Here is a 9,971-nt window from a genome sequence, read left to right on the forward strand (position 1 = left end):
CTTGACTCTTGTTCCTCTTGGATATCATGAGTAGGATCATATGGCTCTTGGATCGATGGACATGAGTATTCTTCCATGGGAGGTTGTTGTGGAAAGTAGTATTCATCTTGTGGTTGGAAATTTTCATACATTGGAGGTGATTCATCTTGGTAGTAGTATGGAGGGGGTGGCTCTTGAAAGTGGTGATGTTGGGATGGTAGTGGCTCTATATGTGGTTCATATGGCTCATATGGTTGTTGTAATGGTGCATATGGATTAGGGTCATATGAAGGTGGTTGGTGAAAAGTGGCTTGTGAGTATGGTTGAGGGTTATGTTGAATGTATGGCTCATAGGCATATGGTGGTGGTTCTTGAAAGTCACAAGGATGCTCACCATGGCCATTTGATTGGTATGCATCATAGAATGGCTCTTCTTCATAGTCCATGTGTGGAGGTTGTTGCCAAGAGGATTGATCATATGCATATGGCTCTTCCCACCTTTGATTTTCCCATCCTTGATAGACATCCTCATTGTAGTTCTCATTTCCTACAACATAGTTAGAACCAAACTCATGGCCAAAGTGAGAATTCATAATGAAAAGAGAAAATAAGAAATAAAAGCTAATAAGAACTAATGAAACAAAGTTGTAAACTAGCAATAACTAACAAGCAATCCAAAAATAAAGCTATTCACAATATTCACATATATACAATAACCAATAACCTAACACCATTGTAATTCCCCGGCAACGGTGCCATTTTGATGATTCGATTCTTGATGGTTTAGAATTCACAAATGAATTCTCGTTGTAAGTATAGTTTCTAAACCAAACAATAGTCCTTTCATACAAAAGATTATTTGTCACTAAAACAAACCCCTAAATTTATAAACTGAAGTATTGAACCTCGGGTCGTTCTCCCTAGGAATTACAATAGAGTGTCTTTGTTATTGGTTATGAAGTATGTTTGGGGTTTTTTGAGATTTTAGACAAGAATTATAAATGGCAAAGAAAATAAACTAACAACTAACAAACCTCTTGGCAAGATATGAGAACTAGAAGTCCTATCCTAGTTATCCTCCTCAATTGTGACCACAAATTGTCCATTGCTACCACTTAGTTAACCTCTAACCATAAAGGAAAGTCAAGTGGATGAATTAACTTGATTCCACAAGTCCTAGCCAACTCCCAAGGGAAAGACTAGCTTTAGTGGTATCCAAATCAATTAGCAACTTCTAATCATCAATCAACAAAGGAATTAGATAACTCAAGCATCACTAGTTACTCCACCTAGGCCAAGAGGAACAAAATCTACACTAAAATCCAACCAAGCATTTCATCAAACACTTGGAAGGCACAAAAGAAAAGCATAGGAAATTGACAACAAAAATAGAATCTAACAACAATTATTACAAGGAATTAACAACAACAATCAAAAGAAACACAATTATTATGAATTACCTCTAATTGAATTGAAAGAGAATAGAAGGAACAAAAGTAGATCTACAATCAAAGCATAGAAACAAAATAGAGGAATCATGAATGTAACAACAAAGAATTAAGAAGAAGAAGTAGAAGAAAGCATGAATTAAACCCTAGATCTAAGAACTAAACCTAATCCTAATTCTAATCCTAGAGAGAAGTGAGAGCTTCTCTCTCTAAAACTAACTCTAAACTAATCCTAATGAGTGTATATGATGTGAAGTGATCATTCCCCTTCAATTCTTGGTCCTTTTATGCATTTTGGCACCAAAGTTGGTTGTAAATTGGGCCCCACAGCTCTCAGAAATTGCTGGGTACATTTTCTATTTAAAAATCACATGCGGCCACCGATGCGTACGCGTACAGCACGCGTGTGCGTCCCTTGAAGTTTTCGCGATCTACGCGTGCGCGTACAGTGCGCGTGCGCGTGGATGAATATTTCCAATTCTTTGGATTTTTCTTGTGTTCTCCACTTTGTATGCTTTCCTCTTTACTCCTTTGATCCATTCCTAGCCTTTTCAATCCTGAAATCACTAGCAAACATATCAAGGCATCTAGTGGAATCAAGGGTAAATCAAAATCATCAATTTTAAGGTCTACAAGCATGTTTTCCCATTTAAGCACAAATTAGGAGACAATCATGAAACCATGCTATTTCATTAAACAAATGTGGGTAAAAGGTGATAAAATCCCCTAAATCAAGCACAAGATAAACCCTAAATATGGGGTTTATCAATGAGATCGCAGATCTCACGCTGCAATAGAATTTCTTCTTGGTTCTCACGTTGCGATGGAGTTTCAATAAATTGATGAGTAGCACAGCGTTTATTAGTGAAATACAAGAGTTAGGTTTTTATTAGTGAATCAGATAATGAGATACTGGCATTTAGAACCGCCAAATTCACTAAAAAACTGCCACTTTCCACAAGCAAATTAGGGCAGCCACACAAACCGCCTCCATTTCTGAATATATCGGCAGTATTTTAAAATTGCCATTATGTTGATGCCATTTTACACTAGTTTTTTTGTAGTGTAATGAGCCTTGATTTGCAACGCCAACCAGGAAACATCCTCCCTTTACGCTTCATCCCGCAAAGTGTCCTAAGTTGACCATCCGTTTTAAACAAGCCATATTCAAGTGGGATAATGAAGCTAATAGAAATTAATTTTACCCACTCAAATGAAGAAGTTGATGGCAACCTATGCAAAGATGCTTCCAAGGGTCTTGACAAAGCGTATCCAACTCCTGTCCTTCTCTTTCTAAGGACTTCCACCTCTTCACAAGTTTTCTCAAATGTAATCCTTTGTTCAACAATTTCATCGAAGCTTTTTCCCTTAATCAAACTATAAATGGAAGGGTGAGAGAAATTTACCTCCACAAAAATGCTTTCAAATCCACCGGGAGAAGGTTCTTCATGCTCAAAGGATTCTTCACCACTAAGGCTTGATGCTTGATCTTCATCACCAAGGGAACTCAATTCTTGCTCTATCCCATTCAATTCTTCATAAGGAGTATGCCTTGGAGGTTGTGAACATTCCTCCTTAGCATCAAATTCAATCTTCTTGGAAGGGTTTTCTTCAACTCTATGTTCCTATGGAGGTTCTGCATCTCCTAAGTCTTCAACAACTTCTTCCTTTTCTTCAACAATCCTAGCTTCCTCCAATTGTTCCAACATAAAGCAACTTCTCTCATTCTCCACCAGAGTTTCCAATCTCTCCTTCATGCTATGCTCTTCCTTGGATTCTTCATATGTAGCCATAGGAGTACTTTGGGTTCCCAGGCATTGGGATGTTAACTGGTTTACTACCTCCTCCAAGGCAGCCGTGATTTATTGTACATCCCTTTTCATCTCCTCTTGCCCTTGAAGAAGAACACCAAGGATGTCATCCATTAGAGGTTAGAGTGGATGAGAGGGCTCATTGTCTTGGGGGAAGGGTTCATAGTAGGAAGGTGATTCATCATAGTAAGGATGTGGTGGTTCTATGTTCTCCATTTGTTCTACTTGTTGCCCAACACACTCCAATCCATTGTTCTCAAGTTGAGATTCTACAATCTCCTTCATACTACCCTCTTCAGTTGCTCTCCTGTAATCATCCATGGACCTGTGGTATGAGTCCCATGCATCTAACTTTTGACGGACGGTTGCTTGAAGCCGATGTAAGGTTTCCTTGAGTGATGGACATTGATATTCTTCCATGGAGGGTTATGGTGGGAGATAGAATTCATCTTGAGGTTGAAAATTTGTGTACATTAGAGGTGGTTCATCTTGGTCATAGTATGGGGGGTGGTTCTTGTACGTGTTGAGGTTAGGATGGTGGTGGTTCCATGTATGGTTCATATGGCTCACATGGTTGTTGGTAAGATGGGTAAGGATTGGGGTCATATGAAGGTGTTTGGTAAAAAGGGGCTTGTGAGTATGGTTGAGGGTTATATTGAGGATAATGCTCATAAACATATGGTGGGGCTTGTTGGTAACTACAAGGGGATCCATCATAGCTATTGGATTGATATGCATTAGGCGTGGAATTATACCTATAAGGAGCCGGATGAGGTTGTTTCCATGAAGGTTGTCCATAAGCTCGAGGCTCCTCCCACCTTTGATTGTTCCATCCTTGATACATATCCTCATTGTAGCTTCCATTTCCTACAACATAGTTAGAACCAAACTCATAGCCAAAGTGAAAACTCATAATGAAAAGAGAAATAGAAACAAAAGCTAGTAAGAAATAATGAAACAAAGTCCTAAAACTAGCAAAAACTAACAAGCAATCCAAAAATCAAGCTATTCGCAATATTCACATATATACAATAACCAATAACATAACACCATTGCAAATCCCCGGCAACGGCGCCATCATGGTGAATGGAAAATTGATGGTATAGAATTTCACTAATGAAATCGCGTTGCAAGTATAGTTTCTAAACCAACAATAATCATTTCATGCAAAAATTTGTTTGTCACAAGTACAAACCCCTAAAAAATCTAATAACTAAAGTATTTAAACCTCGAGTCGTTCTCCCTAGGAATTGCAATAAAGTGTTCTTGTTATTGGTTATGAAGTATGTCTGGGGTTTTTGAAGTAGTAGACAAGAAATATAAATGGCAAAGGAAATAAACTAACAACTGAAGAAGCTCTTGGCAAGGTGTGAGAACTAGAAGTCCTATCCTCATTATCCTCCACAATTGTGACAACAATTGTCCATTGCTCTCACTTAGTTAACCTCTAACTATGAAGGAAAGTTAAGTGGATGAATTAACTTTGTTCCACAAGTCCTAGCCTAATCATGATGAAAGACTAGCTTTAGTGGCATTCAAGTTAATTAGAAACTTCCAATTATCAATCAACAAAGGAGTTTGATAACTCAAGAGTCACTAATTACTCTACCTAGGCCAAGAGGGGAAAAACCTACTCTATAATCCAACCAAGCATTTTGTGAAACACTTGGAAGGTATAAAAGAAAAGTAAAAATCAAATTGCAAGAATTATAAATCTACAACTACTAATTGCAAGGAATTAATCAACAACAAAGCAATTCAACAATAAAAGAACATGAGTCATAAATTGCATTAAAAGAAAAATAGAGGAAACAAAAGTGCATCAACATAAAAGTAGAGAATTACAAGAATTAAATGCTAAACTAGAGAGAGGAGATGTAGAAGAACAAGATTTACAAAAGGAAACGTGAATCAAAGCATGAAATTAACCTAGATCTAAGAAATCCTAATCTACCTCTAACCTAATCCTAATTCTAGAGAGAAGAGAGAGCTTATCTCTCTAGAAACTAAGTTTCCCTCCAAAACTAAACTAAACTAATTGGTAACTAGATCCTAATGTGTAATGTCTAAAAATGTGTTGATTCCCCTTCAATCATTAGGTTAAATATCATCAGAGATGAGTTGGATTTGGGCATGGAAAGCCCAGAAATCACCCCCAGCGGATTCACTTTAAGTGGGTCACGTGCGAGCATCGACGCGTACGCGTGTCGCTTGACAAATTGCTATCCACGCGTACGCGTCATGTGCGCGTACGTGTCGCCTTGCGACATCACTTTCCATGCGTGCGCGTCGATCTCAGCATCCCAAATCCTTGTTTCTTCATGGGTTCTCCACTTGCATGCTTTTTCTCTCCACCCCTTTAATCTATTCCTAGCCTTTCCAATCTGAATTCACTAACAAACATATCAAGGCATCTAGTGGAATTAAAGGTGAATCAAAATTAGTAATTTAAGGGCCTAAAAAGCATGTTTTCACACTTAAGCACAAATTTGGAGACAATCATGAAACCCTGCTATTTCATTGAATAAATGTGGGTAGAAGGTTATAAAATCTCCTAAATTAAGTACAAGATAAACCCTAGAAATGCGGTTTATCATCTCCACACCTTTTAATTGCAGCCTCTTGATATTATTCAATCTTTATCATTTGGTGGCTTTGGCTTCTTTAGATTAAGGGGCTGTAGTTAGTTGTTCTTGTTTTTTGTTTGTTTTTATTTTTTTCTGATTGGGGTTTTTTACCCTCTTATTTTACAAAAAAAAAAAAAATCTTACAACGAGTAGCATTCTGGCACTAAACATATATGAGTGTACAAAAAAAAAAAAACCAAAATATGGTCAACCGATTAAAAAATCATAATCACATTTTGGTTAAACAATTTAATAAAACAATTTTAAAAACCATATCCATATTTTTTAAAATTGGTTAGCTAAAACAAAATTAAAAAAAAATCGATTTTTAACCGGTTAACCAAAAACAAAACCAAATTAAAAGAAAAACCTAATCAAAACCTAATTTCAAAAATCAAAACCTCTTCGATCTTCACTCTTCGCTGCTTTCCAGTTCTCCTTGATACACGGAAAACTTGTCTCTCAACAAATTTTCCTTCGGCAAGTGTACCGAATTGTCGTCAAGTAATAACTCACAAAAGAGTGAGGTCGAATCCCACAGAGTTTAACGGATTAAGCAATCAATAGTTAATTGATTATTCTAGTTAGACGAATCAGATTGGAGTGATAAGCAACAAGGGAATGTAAATGGCATAAAAGTAAAGAAAGCAATAAAGTGCAGCAAAGTAAAATGGCAAGAAAAGTAAATGTAAGAACTAAAAATAAAATGAACATTGGGATCAAGAGATATTGTAATCCTCCGGATCAAGTTCATTCTCATCTCTTCCTCAATCAATGCATTCATTGATCTCCTTGGCAATCTTAAGTGATCGAATTACAATTCCTTGTAATTCAATCTCTCAAATCTTGATCAATAGCCAATTCCTTGGTCAATTGCTCATGAGAAGAGATGAAGTATGGTCACTGATTATACCACATGCATTCCCAAATCAAGTGTTGGAGGATTATAGTCACATATCCTTCCAAACCCAATTTGGTACAACATGAGAAAGCATTTCTAGTATGATCTCTTCATTCCTCTTCCAAGGTTCAGAAGAGATCCAAGTATGAATAGCTTCTTTTCCAAGATAACTATCCAATTGGATGAAGATCGAAAGCTCTCTAGTAAAATCAAGAGAAAAGAAAGAATAAGAAGAATAAGAACTACACTTAATCTATTGAATCACAATAGAGCTCTCTAACCCAATGAAAAGAGTTAGTTGATCATTGCTCTACCAAAATAGAAAAGAAAGAAAGTGCAGAAAAGTAAAGATGAAGATTGAAACTGAAATTGAAACTTCAAAATTCATAAATGAAAATTACAACTAAAACGAAACTACTCCTAAGGAAGAAAAGAAGAGAAAAGGAAGAAGAGTGGTTGAGGGGAGGGGTCCGAAGACCCACTCCGCTTGGAGTGTGCCAATTCACAGAAGTTCGAATTGGTCTTCACTCTCTCCCTCTTCCTTCAATTCTCCAGAATGCCTTTAATGTAAAAACTAAGGCCTTTATATAGGCTCTTCTAAATTACAAAATGAAATTAAAAGCAAATTATAATTAAATGAAAATTCCTATTCTAGATGCTTCTTGTGGCCTTGATTGGTTGACAATTGTTGGCTTGCTTGCTTGAGCTTTGAAGTGGACTTGAGAGAGAAGTGAGTTAAGTTGAGGTCCAGGTGCTAAAGTTAGTGCTAAAGTTAGCCACACTAACGCTACAAGTGTGGCGTTAGTGCTAAAGTTATTGTGGCTAACGTTGCACTTGCTGCCCAGTTGGTATTTTTGGGGCTTAAAAGATGCCTCTTGTTTGTGCTTTAATTTCATGCCCACTATAGAGTATTATATATCGTTGGAAAGCTCTAAATGTCAGCTTTCTAACGCAACTAGAATCACCTCAATTGCATCTCTATAAGTCAAGTTATGCTCCTTTGAAGTGGACATGGTCGCTGGCATAGTTGCTAGCGTTAATGGAAAACGTGAGTCCCGATAACGCTAGCGACCAGGGGCTTAATGTTTCCAAGTTCTGGAGGTCAAAATCAATGTCCACTCCATACTATTATATATTTTTGGAAAGCTCTGGATGTCTACTTTCCAACGCCTTTGGAAGCGCATCATTTGGAGCTCTACAACTCGAGTTACACTTCTTGGAAGGTGAAGAGGTCAGTTGGCCTTACTACAGGTTGATACCATGTTCATCTTTGCACTTTCGGGGCAGGTTTTCTTCCTCAAATTTAGTGTCAACTATGTAGTTCCATATATGCTTGGAAAGCTCTGGAATCCTACTTTCCAATGCCACTGGAATCACCTCATTTGGAGCGTTGTGGCTCAAGTTATGCGTGTTTGAAGATGGCATGGTCAGGCTGCCAGGTGGGACTTTTGCCCACGTTAACTACCACATTAACTTAGTTAACGTGGAAGTTAACATGGGTCTTTTTGCTTCGCCAACGTTAGTGGAACTCACCTTTTCCACTAACGTTGGCGTTCCCCTTTCCTTCCGCGTTAGTTCCCACGTTAACGTAACTAACGTGGAAGATAACGTGGGTCTTCTAGCCTTCACAAACGTTAGTGGCACTCTCCTTTTCAACTAACGTTGGCGTTTCCCTTTCCTTCTTTAAAGTTAATGTCATTAACTTTCTCACTAACGTTGGGGCTTCTCTTTTTTTCCACGTTAGTGCCCATGTTAGTGAAGCTAACGGGGTAGCTAACGTGGGTCTTCTTGCCTTTTGCTAACGTTAGTGGCATTAACGTTCTCACTAGCTTTCCAATCTTTCCTTCCTTCCACTTTAATAGCCACGTTAGTGGCGCTAACGTAGCCACTAACGTGGCTCTTTTCTGCTTCTTTTGGTCTGAAATCAAGCAAACAAAGTGTATCAAAGTAACATACAAGACAAACTTCATTATACTAAGTGTGCTAATAATGCCCAAAATCAAAACTTCACTTAGTGTGATCTATTTCATCATATTTACCATGTATATTAACTAAAATTCACCTATGCTTGAGATTTTGTTTCATGCAGAGATTTTTCATGCATTTGCTCCTTTATCAACAGAAATTGTATGAAAACTGCATTAAAAACTATTGAAAAAGCATAGAAAAACAGGCCATGATGCCCTGGCATCACACCTCTGTATGCTGCCGGCCACCGTTAACATTTCTTCTCCTCTGCTTTTTGCCGAAACTCACCGGTGGTTCGTCGGACCTCTGCCTCTTCGAGTCTTCACTTTGATTCGCAACTCTCTCTTTCTCTCTCTCTCTCTCTCTCTCTCTACCTCGACCTCCCATTCTTTCCGCTGGAGTATCTCTCTTTTTCAGTTCTCTTCTTCTTTCGTTGATGGCTCGCCATAACTTATCAATTGAGGTAAGCCTCTCCTCCTTGCCCTTAGTTGATTGGTTCTGAGTTCTAAGTTTTCTTCTGAGTTTCTTATCTGGGTTTTTTCTATTTTGTTGATTTGTTTTGTTTTTTTCCTTCATTAGTATACTTCTCACTTCTTCATTTCAATGGATTGAAAATGTGCAGATTTTAAAATCTGAGTATTGACTTCTTCATTTGAATGGATCCTGTTGTAAGTTTCTTCTTCATTGTGGTTCACATTTTGATTGGTTAGGAGTTAATTTATTTGTATGAATTGAATGGAGAATTATTGTTCTAATTATCTATCTCATTGAATGGAAAATTATTATTCTGGCTGCTGCAACATTAAACTATAATACCCCATCTATTATCCCTCCACTTTGAAGATTCACCAATAGAATTCCTACATTTGTTTTTCTTCTTATAAAGATAAATGTATAAAGTCTCTTATTTTTTTTATCAAACTCATAATTTGGCCATTGATTTCAATTAAAGGGGGTTGCAGACTCACTTTGAATAATTGACGATCGGATTCCTGCCGGTAAATAATGTTTATAAAAATAATCGCGTTGTAAGTATAGCTTCTAGACCGACAAGAATTCCCTTCGTACAAAAGTTTGGTTGTCACAAGTAACAAAATCCAAATAAATTTATAACCGAAGTATTTAAACCTCGAGTCGTATCTCAAGGAATTGCAGGGAAGTATGATTTATTATTGGTTATGAAATTGTATATTTTTGGGTTTTTGAAATAAGGAACGAGTAATTTAAATGGCAAGAA

Source organism: Arachis hypogaea, chromosome 19, assembly GCF_003086295.3.
Source record: "Arachis hypogaea cultivar Tifrunner chromosome 19, arahy.Tifrunner.gnm2.J5K5, whole genome shotgun sequence".
NCBI lineage: Eukaryota > Viridiplantae > Streptophyta > Magnoliopsida > Fabales > Fabaceae > Arachis > Arachis hypogaea.